Here is a 25,713-nt window from a genome sequence, read left to right as displayed (position 1 = left end):
TCTTAACTACTACACCATCTAGCTGTCCCCAAAGTAAAAACATGGACTAAAACATAAGTATCAGGACATAGAATGTGAACTGCATAAAGACGATATATGAAGCCAATAGTGTGACTCAAATCAGATTTAAATGCAATTGGGAAATATTTAACAAAATTTAAAAGAAAACTGTAACAGAACTTAGATGACATTATATTTTAAAACTACATCAATATACAACCTTCAGAGAGCCTTTCTATATGGATTGAGAACCCCTGTTTCTATTTGAATTTGACACTACTGAGCTCTGTGTGTGTATGTGTGTGTGGGTATAAACTGCTTTTCTGAATAACAAATTTAACATCTGTGATTTGGTTATAAGCAAAACTTTTAGTCTATTCTAGTATAATACAGTACCACAGATTTAAATAAGAACCAACAACTGATTTAACCATTTAGGTTTTGAGCTAGCAAGAGAGGCCAGATTTAACCTCAGAAAGATGAGTCTTTCTGACATCAGATCTGACACTCTATCCACTGTATACTCCATCCAATTATCCCATCAAGTTCTTGTTTTAAAAAAAGTTCTTTACCATTTTAATTTTTTCTGGTCACACATATACACTCATTTTTAATACATATTTCTTGATAAATCATGTTGGGAGAGAAAAATTTGAACAAAAAAGAGAAAATCACAAGAGAATAAAAAAAAGAAGTAAAAGGAAAAAAATGAACATAGCATGTATTGATTTATTTTCGGTCTCCATAGTTCTCTCTCTGGAGGCAGATGGTGTTTTCTATCCAAAATTTATTGAGATTGTTTTGGATCACTGAACTACTGAGAAGAACCAAGTCTTTCATAGTTTGATCATTGAACAATCCTATTGTTATTGTATTCAATGTTTTCTTGGTTTTGTTTGTTTTTTGCTCAGCATTAGTTCATATAAATCTTTCCAAGAATTCTAAAATCAGCTTGTTCATTTTTATAGAACAATATTCTATTATTTTCATATATCATAACTTATTCAACAATTCCCCAATTGATGAGCATCTACTTAAATTTTGATTTTTTGTTACCCCCAAAAAAGTTGCTACAAACATTTTTGCACTTCTGGGTCCTTTTCCATCCTTTATGATTTCCTTGGGATACAGGTGCACAGTTTTATAGCTTTTTTTGGTATAGTTTCAAATTACTCACCAGAATAGTTGCATCATTTCATAACTCCACCACCAATGCTTTAGTGTCCCAGTTTTCCCACATCCCCTCCAAAACTTATCATTAATCTTTTCCTGTCATCTTGACACATCAGAGAGGTGTGAGGTGGTATCTCAAAGTTATTTTAATTTACATTCCTCTAATTAGTAGTGATTTGGAGCATTTTCATATGACTCGATGACTTTATTTTTATCATTTGAAAATTGTCTATTCATATCCTTTGACCATTTATCAACTGGGGAATCACCAAGTTCTTCAATGTGCTTTAAACCAGAACCTACTAACTATTGAGATACCAGAAAGTAGGCCTTCAGTAAAATTGAGAAAATTTGGAATACCATTCCTGATTAAGGCCCTACTCTAGAAAATCCTAAGGAATACCTAGGTTATATTTTCAAGTTAAAACTGCTAATGGAATTAGAAAAAATAATTAAGATGAATTTTAATAGGATGACAAAGACTAAACTTGTGCTTTTGTTATTCCTTAATCTCACTGCTAACCTATCCGTAAAATTTTATTAAATTGATGACAGAACTAGTAAGCATCTTTGAATTGAATGCCACCATTTTACATTATCTATGCTGAGTCCATATAATATGTGATATTTTCAGATCAATAATAATGATGATTAGCATAATGTATGAAGATTCAATATGTTTTGTTAGTTATAAATGAACAGAAAATAATTCTAATTTTGAACTTTCAAACATCTTGGTTTCCCAATAGGACACATTTCCCCATCTGTAGTTGAAATCATCCAAGCCGATCCAACCTACATATGAATTCTGTTGATCTCTACATAAGTTTTTTATTTCTAAGCATAATTGCATGCATCTCACTTCACTCTATTAGGATATGAATTTATTAATGGTAACATTGACATGAAGTATTACTACCTTCTAAGTCATCAAATTCTAATTTTCTGTGAGGATCAAAATAAAAGTAAAATAATATAATGCAGGTTTCTTAGAATTTGGCTGGGGTGAGCTTTTAGAGTAATTAAGTAATTTTGTGTGGAAAAAAAGAAGGCTGATATTACTTTTGTCTGTAAATATGGGATAGTCTTATAGAGAATGGTGAGCTCTTTTTTCACTAAAAAAGTGGAGATAAACTGTGACTGAATAAGAAATCATTTAATGCAATTAGATAATATAAAGAACACATACATCTCTTCATAATTTTTAGCAGTGGGAGAGATATAATAATAACAACAGCAAGTCATGTTTCCATAGGGATTTATGATCTATGAAGTACCTTCTCTACAACAATCATGACTATATAGAACATTCATATTCAAATCTCTATTTATATTTTGTTTTGCTAGGAAATGATGAGGGAACAGAAAACTCTAGTAGGGCCTCTTAGTTGCTTGAACAACTTGAAAGTCGGGACTATTTTTTTTAAATCTGCAGCAATTGGTATTGTACTTGGCATAGATATTCATTGATTGCCTGATATGAGTGTTACAAAAACTTCATCAGTGCAAGGGAATGCGTTTCTAGAAATGGAACTGAGTTATTGCAGAGTCTTTTAAAGACATCCATAGAATTTCATTAAATTTGGCATAAAGAGTGACTTTGAAACTCTGAGTTGACAGCATTGTTTTAAAAACTAAGCTCATTGTTGAAGCCTAAAAAGTCAGAATACTGCTAACCTTTTAATCAAAGAGCAATCTCTAAATGGAAGTTGGAAGACTTTGCATTTTATCATAATGATTTTTCCCTTATTCTGCAGTCTGTTCAGAATTCTTTGGGAAAAAAAAAAGTTTATTTTTAAACTAATCCCATTAAATCTTCCAAATTTCAGAACTGAGGCTCTGGCTCTTTAGCAGATGGTTGATATGCACAGTGGGGAAGATGGGGATAGGAGTGGGGGTAGAGAGAAAAGTGAGGGCTGCCAAACCAGAGCCCTGAACAGACTTCAGCAAATAAACAGAAGTAAGACACAGCAGGAAGGTTTTTGGAATTGGCTTTATTATTGTCCAGCCGCTTTGGGTCATGAGTGACCTAATCAACCTTAGCCTCATGCACCTCCCTCAATTAGCTTGAGCTTATTCCGTTGTCCAGGATGCACTTCCACCTCAACTCTCTCCTTTCTGGACAATCCCAGATCCCTTTACAGTCTCCGGGACACAGCTGTTGCAATGATTCCTCGTCTCATTCTGTTTTCTAATTTCCCTCCCTTTATTCTCTCCTCTGGGCTACTAAGCCATTCCAATTCTAGTTATGCTGGTAATCTCCATGCTCCAGTTTATTATCCAGTTTGCTTCTGAATGACTGGACTTTATTTTACATCAGGGAAGGAGTCCTGAAGAAATTTATGTAAGAGCAAGAAATGACTCCATTTTTGTAAAACTAGAATTGTAGTATACACTGAGAATAAAAACTAGGGTCTATCTGATAGAATATATATCTTTCTATTACAGCCTATGAGACATATTGATGCCAAATCTCCTTAAATAAGATTTATCATAATTTACTAGGAGTAGAATTTAGACTATTCAAAGTATTAAAGGCAACAAGCTGTTTTTAAGCATGTTAAAAAGCATCACTTAACTATAAAAATATATATACTAATTACAAATTATACTTTTTTCCTTAATAATAGTTGCTATTGTGACAGAGAATGATCTGTGATGCAACAATTAAAGGAGATACACGTCTTATCCAAATCACTATCAAAAACTTCTATTTGGTAGATTTTTGGGGGGAGAGGATCTGGCTTAAGTTACTACCACATGTAGTTAAAGTATTTTTCTTCAAAATGATCCCAAATGTAATGGAGTTCTTAATTCATATAATTAGTCACCTAATTCTAAAAGCATAAACATGGACAAGTACACACACATTTATTATGCCCCAAAAAACCCTACCTCATCCAGCCAATAGCTTTAAAAAATGATTATTCATATGAATCCTTGATTCTTTATAAGTGAAAAAACCACATGGTTCTTTTAAGCAAGTTTATTTTGAACGTAGCTTGATTTAACAAAACCTAAATTTATACTCACAACTTTTCAGCAAAAGTTATTGGACAGAAAATAGTCCATATCCTTCTGAGAAGTTAACATGACATTGTACCCAGGGCTTGACGATTGTTTCTAAAGAACATGTTACTAATGAAAAGTCATTTTGCAGTCATTTTCCTTTGAGAAAAAAGAATCATCAGTTAAAATTAGGATAATTTCTTCCTGATCAGGGTAATGATATGAAAAATGCTAAAGCAAAAACTACCCAACTATAGGAACAATTACTTAAATTGTTTGAGATCTTTGTTCCAGTAATCTTCCCTTTGCACAAAGAAGCAAAAGAAACTGAAAACTGGGGAATAGTCTCCTCTAGAAAAGGAAAAGTCAATCTTGCACAGAGTCCCAAAGGGATTGGGCAAATGTTACCAAGGAAACCCTTCCCATAGTTTGCAGAAGTATCTATACTTTACTGCTTCCCATAGTTTTAGACAAATGGAAAACCCTTAGATTCTGATGAGAAATAAGGCTATAAAGGGAAAAAAAAGGGAGGCAGGCATATTCAATTTTTTCAGGCCACTGAGGTAATTTTCTTTAGGTCATAGGCATTGGACCAATTCTAATTTTCATAGTGGCACTATGGTTCCTGTTCCAACATGGTTATTAGTATAGGAATCTAAAGAGGAGAAAGCATCCTCCTATGAAAGGGGGATATTCTTTAGTTGCCCCTTCTTAATCCAAAGGTCAAGATTAAAGAGCAATGTATGAAACATTGTTCTGGATTTGGTAGGAAGCTTATATGTAAAGCCAGAATTTATTTTATTGCCGTTAATCACATTTGTTTCTCCTCTCTACTTCATGCTTCATTACAAACAAGTCACCAAGAATCAAGACCTCTTGATTTTTCTTTGGATATTTCTTAGCCAATCATTTTACATTTTAAAAATGCTATATTACAGATCCTGTAATACAAGTAGAAATAAACAGTTCCTAATATAAGAAACTTACATCTTAATGGCAAAAGGTAATACATAAAATGAAACCGAAAAGGGGTGAGGAGGAGGAGGACATGAACTTACAGGGCTTAAAAAAGTTAGGAGTAGGACCTGTAAAAGAATTTCTCTCACCTAGCTTCCTTCCTTCCTGTCCCCACTATTAACATCCTAATCTGTTACTTTGAGGTGAAAAGTAACCGAAAAGTTACTTCTCACCTCAATCTTTAAATATTGCAATCAGCTCTAAACTGGTCTACATGCAAAGACCTTCTTCATTCATCAAATTATATGATACATTGATGCTCAACTGATCTTTCTGAATTATTATGCCTCTGCTCCAAATACCTCCAAGAATAAAACTTTTTTAGGGGCTGAAATCCAAATATCTCAACCCCTTATTCAATATTAATGCCTTTACAATATAATCCTACTTTATGCAACCAGTTTATCTCAGTTTCCAAAACAGAATTTCAGCTCTAGCCAAATATATTTCCTCACTAATTCCAATTCTAACCTAGAATACCCTTTCTGTTCTTTACCTTTCAATACTAAACTTTCCTTCAGCTCAATTTTATTTAAAGTCCTACCTATTCTTTGAATTTTATAGAATCTACATTAATCTGTTCCTCAATGTCTCTTGATGTCAATTTGGAAGTTGATCATAAGTTTCTTTTTATTACTTATCTATATTAAATGTCTCCTTAGCTAGATTATAAGAATAATAAATATAGTTCACATTTATATAGTGTTTTATCAGCAGTATTTTTACACATGATTTTAAATGTTTGATTGTAGGACTGAGACATTCAGATATATAGTCTAAGAAGAAATGAAAATGAGTAATATGTAGAAAAATTACACAATGGGTTTAAATTGATATCTATTATCTCAGCATTATTGTAAGAATCATGTCAGGCATAATGCTAAGTAGTTTGTAATTATTATTTCATTTGATTCTCACAATAATAGCATGGTGTATTATGTAAGTATTGCTGTTGTTTTGTTATCTGGCACTTACTTAAGCTAAAACATTTTACTAGGTATTAGAGGAGAAACAAACAGTAAGAAGTGTCCCCCTAAAGGATCTTACAGGTCATTAGGACAATTATAGTACCATGTAGAATGAATTAAATGTAACAAATAAGTTGTTAGGAATAATAACAAAGATGAAGAGAATCCAAGATCTACATCACTGGGAAAATCCTCATTAAAGAAAAAGTTCACATTTCAAAAATATTTTTTAAAAAAGTAATTTTTTGTTGTTTGCTTGTTTGTTAAAGATTATTTCAGTCATATCTGATTCCGAGTGATTACATTTGTGATTTTCTTGGCAGCAATAAATATTAAAATAGTTTACCATTTCTTTCATCAGCTCATTTTACAGATGAGGAACTGAGGCAAACACGGTTAAGTGACTTGCCTAGGATCACATACCTAATAAGTATCTGAAGCCAGATCTGAAAATACAAAAATAAATCTTTTTGACTTGAGGCCTAGAGTTCTATTCACTGTACCACTTAGCTGTCCAATGAAACATGGTGGACATAAACTAATTCTAAAGTAATTAAGTGAAATATGGGAGCTCCTCACACAACCAAAATGGGGCATTCAAGTAGCTAAGTGTTGATGGAAACTAGAGGTTTCAAGGGATACTGAAGGAACAACAAGAATCATCATATGGTGTTAAAAAAAAAACATATTTTAGTCCCATTTTTGGCATTAGCTTACTATGTTGCCAAATTATTTCACAATTTTTAGACCTGAGTTTCCTCCTCTATAAATGAGGGCGTCTATATAGATGAGACATTCTTAACTTGGTATATGAGTATTTTTCTTTGTAAATATTAGGAAAACTTTATTTCTACATAATTGGTTTTCATTGTAAAGTAATATATTTCATTTTATGCATTTAAAATCACTGTTCTATAAAGGAGTCCAAAGGTTTCAGCAGATTTTCAATGGAGTTAAGAATAGGAAAAAAAAAATTAATGTTTAAAGGTCCTGGACACAATACTTTTTTAATGTACCTTCCAGCTCTAAGATTATGTTAAAGGATTGTTCCCAGGAAGAGAAGGGTTAGAAGAACATCCTTAAGTCTTGCCATTTGTCTATTCTAAGTTTCAGTTATTGATTAGTTCTAGATATACTTAATTTTCACTTTTACAGAAAGGAAATAAAAATTTTTAAAAATTCATTTTCAGCACCTATTTTTCTTTTCCTTTAATTTCTTTTTGGGGACTAGAAGTAAGAGATTTTCCACTGATGTTTTGTTAAATGAAGAAAAGTGTCCAACACATAAACAACCTATGAGATTGATAGACTCTTTTCTTCAATAATCATTAAGTGTACATTCCAGAGAAAACACATCATAGTGAAAATCCACTTGATATTTTCTCCCATGTTCTGCTTTTTGTTGTGGATTCTTAAATAGAAAATTTGGCTCAATTTCATGTGTTGGATTCAGCAAAATAGGCTTCTGTTTTCTTCAACAGCAATATCCTCTTGGGTTCTTATGAAATAGAAAAATGAAAGATTCCATTTCTAGACAAATTGATTTTATCTAAAAGGAAGTAGGTCTTGTTATAAGGATCCTCTTCATTTTTCCCCCAGTTTTGTCTCAAGAACACAAGAAACCTCAAGAGGTCATTAAATTTACTTTATAAATCTTCAAACCTATATAAATGAGAGTTATTAACATTGTTATCATTGCTTCTAATACAGTTCTTCCAGACTGTTCCAGGGTTCACTGAGCTGGGAACAAACAACTATATATGTATTTTACAGAAAGATTGTTTGGACTTGTAATCATAAGATCAAACATCTAAAGCTGAAAGGATCTCATTCCTAACTAGTATTTTCTTTTCTTTCTTTCTTTCTTTTTTTTTTTTTGATAAGAAAAAAGACTCAAGGAGGTTATGTGAAATTTGTTTAAGGTCACACAGGTAACACACATCAGATCAAGCATTTGAATTCAGATCATCTAATTCCAGAATCAGAGCCAGATTTCCAGTGTTCCTAGGCTGCCTTCTTGAGGCAAAAGTTCTGAATTCACATAATACTTGGTTGTTTTTATTTTGTTTTGTTTTTTCATTTTATTTTTAGTTATTTGTTTTTCCCCCAGTCAGACAGCCTGCCTGGCCTCAGATACTTGCCTATTATTTAATCCCAGTGTTTGCCTGAATAAGTGATTTTATCTCATTTGACCTCAGTTGCCCATTTTAAAAGTGAGGTTATTAGGCAAAATGATCTTTAGGGTAATGATGATCAATTTCAACTTTTATGAAAAGCTATCAAAAAACACCTGGGAAAACAGTAGTAATCTTATCCGCACATAAAATTCTTTAAAGAAATGTAGGATTGTGTGTGTGTGGTGTGTGTGTGGGGGGGGGTGTGGGGGTGTGGGGATGTGGGTGTGGGTGAGGGTGAGAGAGACACAAAAAGAGAAACAGAAAGACAGAAAGAGAGAGAGAGAGAGAGAGAGAGAGAGAGAGAGAGAGAGAGAGAGAGAGAAGGAGGGAAAGAGAAAAGGAGGGAAGGAGAGAGTGGAGGGGAAAGATAAAAATCTTAGGATACAAGGCCCCACTAGATGTGTTCCTCAGGAGACTGTAGCTGAGTAAATCGATTCACTCTCCTAGAGTATATAAGCCAGATAGATACATAGATACATAGATAGATGGGTATGCCTTCTAGTAATTTAATCTGTTTAATCTTACTAATTAGGTACAAAGTTTAACCATTTCTATGCTGCTACTGACCAAAAGAGTCCTTAGCACAGTGCCTGGCACCTCATAGTTTCTTTATAAATGGTTATTGATTAGTGGATTGATTGTCACCTTTTCTGACCTTGTGCAGGGCACAACAGCTCTTCAAGCTTTACTTTTTTTACGCATAAAATAAGGGGGATGGATTAGCTCATCTCTAAAAACTAAGTCCAGCTCTAAATCCCATGACTGAATGGTTCCATGGAACATTCAACTGGAATGAGTGAAGAAATGCTTATGAAATAGATATGATATTATACATTTGGATTTATTTAATATCTATAAATATATTTGGTTTCAGACAAGGTATTCATTTTTCCCCATTTGGGAGTAATCTGAGGATGTCCGAGATTCTGGAGACAGTCACTAACATTAAATATTGACTTATCACCCCATTTGTCATGTCTCTTTATTCCTTAAATAATATCTTGATAATAAGATAAATAATATCTTGATATATTAAGTCAATATATAGTTAGAAAAGTTTGAGCTCTTTTTTATTAACACAATTTAATATAAAGACATAAATTAAGGCCCTAATATTGAGATAACTGAAAGAATATTAACCAGTAGAATTTGATCTATATTTTGCTGTAAATTCTTTGTGAAGTATATTAGCAAGGTCATGCTGAACCATTTCTAAAGGCAAAGTAGAAGGACTGAATTTTGCAATTTAGACATGTTTACTAGGGTTCCAGCAACTCATTTCTTCTATACTTATTCTAAATAAGGTTTATTTCAGTGATAACTCAGAATTGCTGCTATAGACAGTAGGATAAATGACACGGAATCAGACTAGAACACCATTTAGGATTTCACAGCTCCATCAATATGCAAATAACTCAATAACAATGTTATCTGTTTTTTTCTGCTATAATCTACTACCTATCTTCACTCTCTCTTCCCACTCTCATTCATGTTGGTATTTTTTAGTGATTTATGTCAGTTTGAATATTAAAGAAATTCTACCCCTCTGGGACAGGGAGAACAGCAGAATAGGCTGATTGTGCCAAGAGCCAAGATTGGGAATCAGTTGATTAAGTGTCCAAAACCAAATCTAGCATAATTAACATTCAAGCAGGTTATACAATAAATTGAAGGTCTGAAGCCAGGTATAGGATAGAAGCATCATACGATTAGCAATTAGCCCTAGTCTGGGGTAAAGCCAAATATCAAAGAGGTAAGTGATGTGGAAGAGTAGAAAAGATTAACAAGTTCTTTAAATTATATGAAATTCTAGTTAATCACATACATATGCAAATATAAGGATACACATGTGACTTTGATCTTAAAAGAGATTATTTGCAAATAGGACCTTTTATCTAATATATATTTCTGGGTGTTGTCAGCTATGAATCTCTGTTGCTTATCCTAGAGATATTTGAAATTTGGAAAGCTTCACTTGAAAGAATGCTGGTTGAGCATGGTAGAAAAAATGAGTTAACAAGGACTCTATACATCTATACTAAATTGTAAGTGCATGGAGAATGAGATCTTAGACAGTTGAAACCTAACTGGTAAGAAAAAGAAATTTAATCTCAACTTAATGATATTCATTGAATGTGAAAAAAAATTTAAATCTGGTTAAATTTTTTAGAATACTTAAGAAATCTTGATACTATAACAATTAACTTTTATTCCTCTTACCTCTAATCCTGGTAAGCAATCCGTAATAGATCAGGAAACAAAGTTTATCTCTACAAAAGATGAATAAAATAACAACTTTTCTGATTCCGATTTCCTAAATATCATCTAAAGCCTGAAGCATGCATGTCAGGATTTTATAGCAAGAAAATATTTTGTGAGGAATATTATCAACATATTCTTAAAATAACTGGATTATTTAAAAATAAATAAATAAATAAAAGCCAGAAAACAAAAGAATCTGTTGACTGGTGGATTTTTCTGATTTTCAAGCATTACCAGATGGTACTGGTAGAAACCAAATCTAGATAATAGAAAATGATTACTTCAGTTGAATGCTTGCTATGCACATTCCCTCCCCTCTCTTACCCCAACCCCTTCCAGGCTTCAGATTCACTTCTGTAGGAGGACTTAGCAGCAGTTATGGAATTTAGAGGAAGTTTCACAAAAGAATCAGACCACAGTGCATAAAGCAATAGGTGATTATTATGGAGCTTTTAATTTATACAAAAAGAAGTTGAAGGAGTAAAATAAATCTTCTATGGGTAATAGCCTGGGGTATTAGGAACAGAAAAAAAAATAACAATTTGAAGGAAAGGATATCACTAGACCTCAGTAACAAACAATCTCCATTGAAAAAGTCTTCAGCCTATGAGAGGTAGATGAAGGGAGAAACTACCCTATAGACTTGACATGCTCACCTTCTCCAAGTTCTCCGGGACTCCTCCTTCTTCAATCTAGGAAACAGCTCATTTACAAACTCCTTTATATTTGAGCATCTCCCTGGAGTGGCCAAAGATCTTACACTTTATAGAAAAGGGAATGGATACTCACTCCATTGCATTTGGTTTCCTATCTTCTCTGTCAAAACAGAGGAATCCTAGATATTGGTTGATGAATCACATACAGAGTAACTTTTTATGGAATTATGTCTCATGGGTGTTGTGCTACAGTTTCCTTTGATTATTCTACCTCAGTTTCCCTAATTGTTCTACCTCAATTTCCCTAAATTATTCTTCCTGGTTGCAACATTCCCCCCCCCCCTCCTATTCATCATGATCCAGATAAGGAGAAAGACCTTCTTAGACATCATGACCCCAGAATACTTATCAGAATGTCCGGTGCTTCCCCCAACCCTGTCAGAACCGGATTGATGGCCCATTCTGCTCTCAGTGTTCTAACTCTGCCCCTAGCTCAGTCTACCTCCTGGTAGGTTGGAGCCACGTGTGTATATATACTTTCTGGGAGCACATATTAGCTGCTGGATGCTTTGGACATCAGCCCTGGGGTCAATATCCCCTCAGCACAATCTCTCCCTTTCAAATAAAATATTAAAACTCTTTCATTTCTATCTTGCCTTAGTTTCTTAGGCATTACATAGGGACCATAGGTTGTGGAAGTTAATAGAAAATGATAGTGAAGGATTAAGACAGGGACTGAGGGCATGCCCAGTATGCAGTTCAGAGACAACATGCCACAATTAAGTTATCTGTGTCTCACAATCTCCAGGGTTTTTTATGCTAGAGTGTTAGTGGGTGGGTCGTCTAGTTCATATTTCATCTCTGCCACATATTTAACTGTATAATTTTGAGTAGGTTACTTAATCTCTCTTTGTCTCAATTTTCTCATCAATAAAAAAAGGGATTGGATCTGATGACCTGTAAGGAACCTTCTGTCGCTAGAACCATGATCCTATGATTTTTCAAATCATGAACATATTTTTAAAAGTCGGTAACTGCATTCAGGCATAAACAATTAGATTCCGTGACCAATTTTAATAAATTGTACTTATTTCCTTTTCTTTGGGGGACTTTAATATCAGTAATATACATTACAGATTTTATTTTCCTCATTCTGTCTACCCTCTTCCAAGTCTTGACTCATATCCCCACTTGAAAATGCTCTAAAGCTGACAGAAACAGTGAAAATCCTCTGCCTTCTTGCCCTGAGGAAATGTTTGCAGGCCATTTTCATTTTTTACTGTCATCAAAGCCAACTTAACCTTGTTCAGGAAAAGAACCCTTAACTTTTAAGCCAGATTTTTGCCTGGACCATTTCCATGTAAACCACTATGTTAAAAAAAAAAAAAAATGAGAAGGGGAAAATGACAATGAATGCACTTTTGTTTGAGGTTATCGAAACTTTAAATGATTACTTTCTCATGTTTTGAAATGACATTAAATTTAAATGTCTTGGTTCATGGGCACTTACCACTCCCTTCATCTCCATTAATCCTTGCTCACAGTTTTGAAATATACCACTTTCTGTCTTCAGCATTGAAATGAAATTTTCCCTGGGTTATAATTGCTTTTTCAGTGTGTCTTTTCTCATATTATTTGATTGCTAAAGATTTCCTTCAAAATAGAAGATATTTAGTGAATGCAGTACAATGTATTTCCTGTTATTTTTAATCTGTTCATGCATAATTTGAAGGGTGGGTGAGGAAAAAAATGGAAATTGAACTCATCTGACCGTGACAGATTCGCAAATTCCCAACACAGCTCAAACTTCATTGAAGCTTTAAAATTACAGCACCGATTACCTGGACATGTCCGTATAATGTTTATGGCATTTTATATCTTCATAGTTATAGCCAACATTTGCTTAAGAATCAGAATTGTAATTTAGGAGGAGCAAGAAAAGCATTTCACAAGGAAAAGCACAACATGCTGAAACATTTTGCCTAGAACTATCACTTATTTTTAGCCTGCCTCTCCCAAAAATCATTATCTGGAAGTCTGAAATGTCTTAGAAAAAATCATTATATTTGCATCTCTAGAAGGTCGCTTCATAAAATATTATACAATCGAAGCTGAGATCAGATGGAAAATATGGCTAGACTAGAGAATTAATGGGTAAAGTGACTCATTAGTTGGTATCATACCCAAATTCACTAAACCACCATGCAAGCAAAGTCTCTAAAGATGATGATATTTCTTTAATAAGTGCAAAAACCTATAAATCACTGAGGTTATTGCTGGATCTGGTAGGGCTGGGTCAAATTATACAATTACTTTTCCTAAAGGATGCCTCTACTCTTGATCTATGCATTGAATTTAAACTGGGTTCAAAGTTGAATTGAATGAACAAAGCTTCCTTTTTTACATCCTTTAGTTTGTTAAAGAGCCAATCCAGAGTCCCAAGATAAAGTTATTTAAAACTTAAATTGTGGTTCATGTCTCATACTGTGGTTGATTAACTCAAAAACCAAAGATGAGAGGACAAAATGTAATCCACATATAAAAAAAGTTAACATGAGATAGATTTTTATTTTTTATACAAAGAAAAAAAAAACATTCAAAAGTTTGAATTTGACAGAGACATACATAAATAATGGCAATAGTAACTAATACTTTGGTTGGGATTTCATACTTAAAGCCATTTAAACACAAAACAATTTATGTGACTATAATTCAGTATTTCAACTTGGTTCATTTTTGTCCAAAAAATCTCTTGTCTATGTCTCTGGTAAAATGACCTAACTTCATATCATAGTATTTTGCAAGAATTCTCATTTAGTTGTCTGGGATTCCCCTTGCTTGAGAGAAAGTTCATACAAAAGAACCAAACAGACCCACAAGATCATCTGCAAGCCTGAACATATCCATTTCATGAAAAAAATATTACTCAGAAGATCAACAAATATTAAACATGAGAAATATGAGAAACAGCTCAGACTGATTTAGGCAGGATGTTTTTGTAACTATAATGATGCTGTCTTCCCTAAACCCTCATAGGAAATAGTTCAAAGCACTCCTGACATAATGTGCAGCCAGAAAGTGTCTTCAAAGTGTTATCACTCTTTTAAATATCCAACAATTCTTGTTGCTTAGTGGCCAACAGGAATATTTTATCATTTCAACATGCAAAAGTCTTTCTGAATCACCATAGAGTAGAAGTGATAAAGGACTGAGTCAGAAATAAAGAGAGTCCTTCTTAATAAAACCAGTAGTCAACCAGGATCAAGTACCACTTGAATGTCTTATTCAATCCCTGAAATAATCAAGTTAGCCTTGTAATCCAATGTGTTTTGGTACATACCAGGAGCAGCATTTCCAAATCATATTTTGAAAATATAAAATTATGTATTTTCATTGACTTCCCTCCCTCTAAACTAAAAAGAGAGGGCTTTTTTGGTGTCTTTGTTTTGGAGAACTACTGATAGCTATGAAGTATTAAAAAAAATCCTTAGAGCAGAAAAACTGGAATTAGCTTCAGAGTAGCATGCTTGTTACCTTCCAATGTGGAAAGATTTTTCAAAGAAGAAAAACCTTTAAGTATGTCCATCACTAATTAAAATAAACTTACTATCAAATGAATTTTTCTCCACTCCAGTCTAGATAACTCAATAGTACACAAATGCAGAAACAACTAATCAATAGATTATATACCCTTTGGCCAATAGTAAGCAAAAGTATATTAGAGTAATAACTAATAGACTTGTTATTCACAACTTTTAAAAATGTCAACTTGTCTATTCAGAAATTTTTACTAACCTACCATTGCTTATAGAATAACATTAAATATTGTGGGGATATGCTGTTCTATGGAGTTGAAGGAAAAAAAATCAGGGAGGAAAGCAGGTGCAGAGTGTAATGAACCATAAAATCCAGTTGCTGTTTTCTATAAAGAAAGGCATTTGGAAGAATTTGGAACTCTTCTTCCTAGTCTTCCAATCAGAAGGAAAAGAAGACTGAAGGAAATGGTAGAAATTGAGATGGAAGTTAGCAACATGAAGATGAGATTAGAGGTGATGAATTTAACCTAGGAAGACCATATTGTTTCATAGAGCTAAAAATAAAATTTAAAATGCAGAACAAGAGGTACAAAATGGAAAATAGAAAGATATTCTATATACCTGACAGAATTGTGAGTATATTATGTCGTCATTGTGCTTAAAAATCAGGAAAAAGTGCTTCTTAATCCTCCCATTTGTGCATCCATTTACCCATCCAATTCATCCCATCTATCTATCTATGCTTTACCATTGTGGTAAGCATCTAAATGTACAGGAATACATTTAAATGTATTCTAACCTAAGGAAGATAGAAAACTCTAGGCTCTAAAGGAGCTTGCAATGGAATAGAGGAAATAAGATGTGTATCAATTAATAAAATGTAAAACAAAATCCAATAATGAACAATATAGGTTCAGGAAATGAAAGAAACTTTTTATCTAGAAAAAATTTGAATGTCTTAATTGATCTAGTGGCCTCTGAATTAAGTACTTTAGAAAGGATAGGAATTAGTGAGAGGAGCATTTTCCAGAGGTAGAAAATGAATAAACAAAGATGTAGATGATGAAAAATCAAAGATATATTGAAAATAGTAAATGATTCTGCTTTACTAGTGACATGAAAGAAATATTAATAATTATTATTATCATTAACATCACTACAATCACAACCATAACATTATATGATAATTATTACATATTTAATAACACATTTAATATGGGGCAAGTAGATGGTATAGTGGATAGAGCACTGGCCCTGGATTTGAAAAGACCTTAGGTCAATGCTGATCTCAGACATTTACTAGAAGTGTAATCCTGGGCAGGGCAGGTCATTTAACCCTGTTTGCTTCAGTTTCCTCATCTGTAAAATGAACTAGACAACAAAATGGCAGAAACACTTTGTATCTTTGCCAAGAAAACTGAACAACAAACAAAATCAATATATAATTATGTAATGCAGTACATATAACAACATTTGGATTTCATAGATGAATTCAGAAAAAAGATAAAGGCTGAGTATATAGATTTGGGAATAATTTATATAAAAATAATTGACCCATGAGAGCCTATGCAGTAGAGAAGCAAGCAATATAGTAAAAGGGGAAAGAGAAGAGTCCAGGACCCAATTATTTATAGCCCAGAGCCAGATACATAAAGCCTTGAAGTATGTCCACAGGTTAGAGACATTACCAGAATAAATAATAAATATAGGAGTCTCTTCAGACATATAGGAAGAGATACAAAAGAACAGGAAACAGCCACTAAAACAGGGGATTGGAAATGTCAAATTCTGCTGAATGTTTTTTTTAAAAAAAAGTTTGATGAGTAAGAAAAAGCCATTGAAGTAGGCCGAACTAATATAATAAAAATCATAATTCTACCTAAATTGATCTACTTGTTCAGTGTCATACCAAGCAAACTGACAAAAATTATTTTATAGAACTAGAAAAAATAATAAAATTAATCTGGAGGAACAAAATGGCAAGAACATCAAGGGAATTAACAAAAAAATAATACAAAAGATGGTGGCTTAGCAGTACCAGACCTAAAACTGTATTGTAAAGCAACAATCATCAAAACCATTTAGTACTGGCTAAGAAAGAGAGTGGTGGATCAGTGGAATAGATTAGATACACATGACACAATAATCAATGCCTATAGTAATCTAGTATTTGATAAACCCCCAAACTCCATCTTTTGGAATAAGAACTCACTATTTGACAAAAGTTAAAACTGGAGAATAATATGTCAGAAATTCAACATAGCCCTGCATCTAATATTCCATACAAAACTAAGGTCAAAATGAGTACATGATTCAGGCATAAAGGGCAATACTATAACCAAATTAAGAGAGCAAGGAATAATTTACCGATCAGATCTTTGGAGAAGGGAGAAATTTATGACCAAAGAAGAACTAGAGAGCATTGTGAAAGATAAAATAGACAACTTTGGTTACATTAAATTAAAGTTTTGGCACAAAAAAACCCCAACAGAAACAAGAGTAGAAGAGAACTACAAAGCTGGAAAAATGTATGCAGTCATTGTTTCTGATAAAGGTCTCATTTTAAAAATATATAAAGCACTGTGTCAAATTTATAAGAATACAAGTCATTCCCCAACTGATAAATGGTCAAAGGATATGAACTGACAATTTTTAGCAAATGAAATTAAAGCCATATATGGTCATATGAAAAAGTGCCCTAAATCACTATTGATTAGAGAAATGCAAATTAAAACAACTCTGAGGTACCATCTCACACCTCTCAGAATGGCTAAAATGACAGGAAAAGAAAATGACAAATATTGGAGGAGATATGGGAAAATATGCATTGTTGGTAGAGTTGTTAAACAATCCAACCATTCTGCAAAGCAAACTGGAGCTATGTCCAAAGAGCTATAAAACTGCTTACTCTTTGACCCATTGGTGCCATTACTGGGTCGCTATCCCAAGAAAATCATAATGAGGGAAAAGGACCTACATATGCAAAACTGTAGCAGCTATTTTGTGGAAGTAAAAAATTAGAAAAGGAATGAATGCTTATCATTTGGGGATTGGCTGAACAAGCTGTGTTACATGAAGATAATGGAATATTATTGTTCAATAATATTGAATAATTTGATTATAGATTGATTGATTATAGATAGAGTGATAATAGAAAGGCCTGAAAAGATTTACATGACCTGATGCTGAGAGAAAAAAATAGAACCAGAAATACACTGTACACAGTAACAATAAGAATATGTGATGATCAACTGTGAAAGACTTAGTTCTTAGTGATTCAGTGAACCAAAACAATCGCAAAAGATTTTGAATAGAAAGTGCCATCTGCATCCAGAAAAAGAACTAAGGAGACTGAATGTAAACCAACAAATTCAATGTTCACTTTTTTCTGTTTTTTTCTTCTGTTTTTTCCTTTTTGTTCTGTTTTTTTCTCTCTCTCAACATGATTCATAAAGCAATGTATATTAAAAATATATTAAAAAACCGTTTCTAGCCAAAAAAAAAAAAAAAAAGAAAAGAAAAAGAAAAAGAAAAGGTCATTGGATTTAACAATTAAAAGAACATGAAGAACTTTGGAGGGAGATTTTTCTGGATGACTAGGTAAGAAATAGTATATAGGTTTTAGGAGATGCTAAGATGCAGTGTTTAGGAGGAAGAAAGAGAGGGGAAAAAAAAAAAAAAGAGAAGTGACACATAATAGATATGTTTTCCCTAGAAGCTATAGTTCTGCATTGCAGAATACCTTTTGGACATTATAAACTGAGTCCCCCAATAGACTTCTAAAACTTCATATTTATAAAACAAAATGTATCTTTCTCATTAAACTCTTCATTCAACTACTTGCGTATTAATTTTGAGGACACTATAATCCCCCCAATAAAACCTGTTTCAAATAATTATCATTATAATTTTCACTGTATACAATTAGGGTAGAGCAAATTATAAGTTTATGTGAATTTAGCAGATTGAAAAAATGAGATTCTACAATTTTTGAAAGAGCATCAATATGTATGTGGATATCTCCTAGAATTAGGGTGTGTTGTGGTGAAAATACTGTAAACCAGACTTTTAATGTTTTCAAGAAACAAAATCATGGTCAATAGGTTTATATAAGGCATTTCCCAAATATCTTAGTGCAGTTTTAAGTTACTAAAACTAAAAATAACTTTTAAAAAATGTTAGTAAACTTTGAAATATTATTGTTAAAACTGAAAATATTTAAAAATAACAATTTTGGTTATTAAAACTTAAAACTGCAGTAAGACATTTGGAACATCCTATATAATAGCTCAGGTTTTGGACTGGGTGATATATGTGTATAGCATTAATGTCAAAGGATAAGAGGTTGTTAAATGATGGGAGTAGAATTTGATTATGGAAATAGCAGTAGGAAGCAAGATGTGTTCCAAGTTTCACACCATAAGCATAGTAAGTCAGGAATATGAATGAAAGTGCAATCACTACTAGATAGGGTGATGATGAAAGGAATTTCATCAAGTGGAAGCTATCAGTGAGCACCCAAAGATGAAAGAAAGAACAAAGGAAAAGGTTTATTTTAAAAGGAAGTTTTTCTTTAAAAAAATATATAGAGAGTAGGCATTGTAGCAGGAACAAAGGAAAGAAAGGAAGGAAAATCTGAGTTATTATAATAGAGAGTTGGGTTTAAGTTGTATAGGAATAAGGAAGTGTGGGTGGGTAGGAATGGCAAATATGGTTGTATCTTGAGAGCTGAGGATTCATAATAATTAGGCAATTCTGGGAGAAATATAATGTGGTGGGAGTATAATAAGAACTGAGGAGTGATTATTAGCATCTAGGTGGCTCAGTGTGTAGAGTTCTGGGTTGAAAATTCAAAAAGATTCATCTTTCCCGAGTTCACATCTGTCCTGAGACACTTAGATGCTGTGACCTTGGACAAGTCACTTAACCTCATTTCTCTCAGTTTCCTCATCTATAGAATAAACTGGAGAAAGAAATGACAAGCCATGATATCTTTGCCAAAAAAACTGTAAATGAGGTCATGAAGAGTCAGACATGACTGAAATGGCAACAACAAAGTGACAGAATATCAACAGTTGGAAAAAAGTTCACTAAAAAGAGATGCAAATAAATAATTCAATATTCTCTCTTAATAACAATAATCATGGCAGATGGGAATAATATGTACTTTGAGACCTCAGAAATTTGAACACACATCAAGTAGGAGCAGGAAGAAATGCATGAATATGATCAGAAGGCATGCAGGTATTGACTGAGTACTGGAGAAAGACCTTCAATTTATGAAAGCTGGAAAAACCTGAAAGAGTGATGGTTAGATCCTATCTATGTCTTACTAATTAGGTTTTTCATTAGAGAAAACCCAGGGAACTATGGAAGGTGAAGGCAGGATTTTTCTTTGAAGGAGTGGCTACATCTAGAACTAGAGAAAATCCTGAGGCAGTTTTAACAAAATCTAGAAGTTAGGTATTGGGATTGGCTGTTTAAATTGGGCAACTAGAGAATGTCCAATGATAAGATCAACAATGAAAGTGAGAGAATTGTTATTTGAATGATTTAGGATCATATATAGAAAAGAAGAGGGAAGTGGGGGGAGACAATTGAGTCTACTGAAATAAAAATTAATGACACCATGAACTAAATTGTTGGCAGTTCAATTTGAATAAACAATCTAAATATGGGAAATAATGTAGGGGTAACTAGAATTTGGTGAGTAATTGTGTGTAGAAGACAAAGGAAAAAGAAAATTCAAGGATATCTAAAACATTTTTATTTATTATGTTATTTTCTTTTTTAAAAATGAGTATAGATTAGATAACTGAGACAAGAGTGGCACTTAAAACAGGGGAATTCAAAATGAGAAACAGTTATTGATTGTTGTTGATACTGTTATTTGAGGGGGATAAGAAACTAATTTCAACTTTATACATAAGTCTGAGGTCCCAAATAGTATACCCAGATGGAAATTTTATGTAGGACATTGGAAACGTGGTTTAGCGACTCAGTTTGAGGTAGGAGATTGAAATTTTGGAATCATCTTCATATAGGTCATAACTGAAACTGTGGGAGTAGAGAAGATTCCCAAAAGATATGTACAAAGACAAGAAAATTATGTTGAAGGCAGATTCCTTGAGAGAATGTTTATATTTAGGCATGTCATAAGATAAGACTGGAAAAAAAAGTCAGAAATATCAACAGAGAACAGAAGAAATCAGTGTGGCAGAAGTCAAAAAAACATAGAGGACCAATGAAAATGGAATAGCCATTGTCAAGTATAGAACTAAAATTTAAAATCCTAGCAAAATTTTGCAGTGTTATTATTCATGTGCAAGTTTGTTGAGCAATGATTACTATCAGCTAACACATGTATATGAAAAAGAAGTAATATCAAATTAGTCTCATTTTCTGTTTTTTGTTTTGTTTTGCTTTGACAGTTTCTAGCCTGGGTGGTCAGAATAATACTATACACATAGAAAAAATACCTGAATTTCAGCAAAAAATGGACAAAATCCAGCATGATATCTTTGTGAACAAGGTAGATACATGGCAGGCTTTTCTCAAATGGATTTAAAAATAATCAAAGTATATAATATACAGAGTAGTAATTAGCTGAAATTAAGGGAAATAATTGCTGACTTCATTTATTTGAAAAATAAACATATGAGAAATTTGATTAGTATTGTGTAACCCAAGAGGAAAAGATTGTTAAGTAAAGTGGTATAGGGGGATATGGCAGACCAATATTTTTTGACTCCTAGATAATGACATAATAGAAATCACTGGAGTTGGAATCAGAAAATCTCATTTCAGTGTGGTACTGCTACTTACTATGAATTTGACCTTGGGTTCCTCATTTAACTTCTCAGTTTCTTTATCCTTTAATTGAGTACAGTAAGGTATGTGAGGACAATGTTTTGTAAAACTTTGTTTCATTGATCTTCAGTGTCATCAATATTCAATATGCAAGTAGTTCAAGAGGTTACTGGAGTAGAAAGATGATTTTTGTTTGTTTGTTTGTTTCTTCCAGAAGGTACATCTGAAGATTTTTGCCAGAGGGAAATGGGGGTCAGTGAAGAGATTCTCATTCTTTGAAAATTGTCAGACATCTGAAATGAGTTTATCAATCACATCTGCTCGTCTGCCTTACTGAATGACCTATTTTAACACTGTGGGGATTAGTTTATCTACTAGTTGACAACTTATATAGCTTGGAAACTTGAATTTTTTGAGGACAGGTAGGAAATTTCTCATTAAGGCCCTTGCAGTTTAACTTCTTAGTATTCTGTCCTGCCCAAAACAAAGGAAGGGACCTTGAAAATCATCTAATGGAATTCCCCATTTGATATAGATGGATAAGAAATTCAAAGCCTTTTGGATAGAATAAGATCCAAAATGACCTTGATGCTCTAAAAAAATTTAAACTACATAAAATCTAATGAAATTTGACAGGAAACAATGGAAAGTTTTATACATATGTAGAAAAAAATTTTCGCCTTGCAAGAACAAGATGAAAATAGAATAATTAGTTGATATTTTGTCCAAACACATAAAATCATCTGTATATTCTGAAGAATTGCAAGTTCAATGTGAGCAGAATGGGATGTGGAGACTAAAACAAACAAATAAATCTAAAATCCCAATAAGATATTGAGCTTATTTATGAGAAACATAATTCCCACTAAAAGAGAAGTGACAATTGTGCCATCCTTTGTTCTAATCAAATCACATATGGAAAATCATGTTCAGTTTCCAATACCATATTTCAGAAATAGCATTCCAGAGGCAGATAACAAAGACAGGAAAGAATCCCAGTAAGCATCCCATGTAAAGGTCATCTGAAGGAGCTGGGTCTGGTTAGTCTATTGAAGGCTCACAAAGGAAGTGATAATTGTGTTGAAGTACTTGGAAGGTTGGCATGGTAGAAATATTTGAATTTATCTGTTTGGCTACCTAGACTAGAAGCAGGAGTAAAGGATGCAAGTTGAAGAGGACTTTTAGTTTGGTCTAGAAAAATCCTCTTAAAAAATTAGTCTTAAATGAGCAGATAATGAATAGGTTTCTTTTCATTACAAGACTTCAGAAAAAAGAGTATGATCTTTTGCCATGAATACTATAGAAGCTTTTCTTTTTCTAGTACTTTTTCTGAGTTAGGTAGCTGTGGAGGTATTTCCCAATTGAGAAAATTTACAATTCTGCAGAGAATCCAAGTCTAATATAACATTACTTGTCTTTGAATTCAGTCAACATGAACTCAGGCAACCAAGTTTTGCTCTTTACTCTGGGCATTTCAAATTCCATAAGTGGAATTAAAAAGGATATCTTTGGGTTCAAAAGAAAAGGTAATTACTAAAAAGAATTAAAGTGAGAAAGATGACGATGATGAAGAGAATTATATTGATGGAAATGGTAAAAAGATTGAGAAAATATGACTGACATCAGACAAATCATGAGTGATAACTTTGTTAGATATTGATTACAAATAGAGAAGCCCCTTACTTAATATCAGAAGACTGATATGAATTCTCTACATCCTTCTATAACTTAGTAGAAATAAATCAGCCATTTTAAGTCTCAGTATTACGTCCCTAAAATGTTTTTGTTTGTTCTATACATCATGGGTTTATTTTCATTGTAAATATGATACAGATATAGAGATACATAATGCAATATTTTCTTCACTTATTTTTTTCTTGGATTATTTAAAATTTAGGCTTTTTTTAATAGTTAAAAACTTTTCAAGAGAAAGTATTTTCTCACATCTAACTAGGAAGACACTTTAAGACAGGAGTCATAATTTATATTTATTTATATCTCTTTACTCATCTATATTGATGAGCATAATGTCTTTAATGTAGTAGATAATTAATAAAATTAATAGGTAATAGTTGTTTGTTATTGTTTTCCATATGACAGATCACTGAACAATGTGCAGTTTTTAAATTTAAATTTCACAGTTTTTTTCCAGTCAATTAATTTACTGTAAAATGTGTCTCTAGGTTTTTACTTTTTTAGAAGTTTTTTCCCCCCACTATAAAATAATATAGCTGGTTTTTTTTCATTATAAGATAATAAGAGACTATCTTCTTCCATATTCACAATATTCCTGGTGTTTTCCAGTACTCCCTGTTAGCTAGTTAACAATGATTAATAAATCATAGGCACTTATAATGTGCCAAGCATTATGTAGGTATTGAGGATGCAAAAAAGTGAAAATAGTCCTTGCCTTCAAGGAGCTCACATTTAACTAATACCAAAACAATTAGCATTCTCATATATATGTAGAGGAGAAAAAGCTGATTGCACAAGCAATCATAGATGTCTATCATGCATAACTTGCTTTTTAAAATGTATATAATATCCATTCTGTGGCTTTAAAAGCTGTCCTACACATTTGTGCTTCTTTTTGGGTTACTTTCTATACTGTTATTCATAGAAACTTTGTAGTACAATTAAGACTAGTCCTTAGTACTCCTGTTTTCTCAGCTTTTTATTATGTATTTTCCCTCAGACTAAAAATGTGAGCTTATACCTTAGTTGAAGGCAAAAATTGGAGTTGTATTTTAGGTCAAACAGACCCATATTGGTTACAAAAAGAACATTTCAGAGCCAATATTGCTTTTATTTGCACCATAGCCTTATATTTTTTATACTAATGGTAGAATTCTATATTGTTTTGGATATAACAGGTAGTTCCCCTTTGCAATTCTTTCTCTCTCTTTTTTAATGTATTCCCAATTCTTTTTCATCTTCAGCTACTCTGTTTACCAAACATATGGACTCCAATTTCCATCTCTTTGAACTGGATTAAGGAAAGAAAGGAATATACTAGTGCTAGTACCTGGGCATCCACCATACCTCTTCTTTAGTGAATCTTTTCTATTTTTATCTTCAAAAGCTTGGATAAATCTTAAATTATACCAGATTAGAAGGAAATATTTACATCTGGTAATGAATGATTGATCATTGTTCTGAAATTCAGGGATATATTTGTAATCAGGCACTTTCCTCTGTTCCAATAAGTTTGGATGATGGCACATCAAGAATTCGCTGTTTCCATTAAGAAAATAATAGTTTAGAATATGTGATATGAAGTGTGCTCTTGCAACACTGATTGATTGAGCTGTATTTCAGTATTATGGTTTCCAGAGTAACCAAGACATTCTGTATAATTTAGAATCCCTCCATGAAAGTTCATGATTAGCTATTGGAAGACTACTTCCATTGTATTTTAAAAAATAGTTATGTAACAAAAGTAAAATGACCATAGAGCATTTGAAATGAGCAAAGCTTTACATAATAGCATAATAGTGTCCTAAAATGTTCTCACTTTGCTTGTTTTATTATTATTTACATAGTTCCTTTGGACATCTTAAGAAGTGATCTGTACTTTTTTTTAAAGACATATGCATTTTAAAGATAAAAATCATTTCTTTTTTTTACTCTATATTCTCTTTATCTTCATAGATCATGTATAATTATTCATTTGCTCACTTAACCAACATTGGATATTTAGCATGTATATATGCAAAGAATGGTTTGGGCATAGTTATAGAATAGGAAAGAGTTTTGGGAAACTTCCTGAAACCTACAGAAACTTCTTTTTTTTTTTGTTGTCTTCTCTCTCTAGACCTCTCCAATGAAGGTCTCTTCTCTCTAGTCTCACTTCCTTAATGGTCTCATTTGCTCCCACTGTTCAAATATCACATGCAAATGGACTTCCACATATATATTTCCATCCACAATCTTATTCAAATTTTTATACTGAGGGATTATGAAATACTTGTATGAAATATAAGAATAATTGCACCACATGAAAAGGATGGTAAATGAGGTTGGTCTGATTAAAAAGAAGGGTATATTTGTGGGAGTTGTGAGAATAAGGCTTGGAAAATAAGATGGGACTGTATTACTAAGAAAC

At 32.7% G+C, this 25,713-nt stretch overlaps 1 protein-coding gene across 1 annotated transcript in view; it reads left to right on the top strand.

Moving 5' to 3' along the window:
- CNTNAP5 (contactin associated protein family member 5) overlaps positions 1–25,713 on the top strand; it is an 876,250-nt gene that overhangs the window by 148,464 nt on the left and 702,073 nt on the right. The window lies entirely within an intron of this gene.

The sequence above is a fragment of the Sarcophilus harrisii genome, chromosome 3, assembly GCF_902635505.1.
Source record: "Sarcophilus harrisii chromosome 3, mSarHar1.11, whole genome shotgun sequence".
Taxonomy (NCBI): Eukaryota; Metazoa; Chordata; class Mammalia; order Dasyuromorphia; family Dasyuridae; genus Sarcophilus; species Sarcophilus harrisii.
Note: the sequence above shows the minus strand (reverse complement) of the source record. Positions and strands in the feature narration are given on the sequence as shown.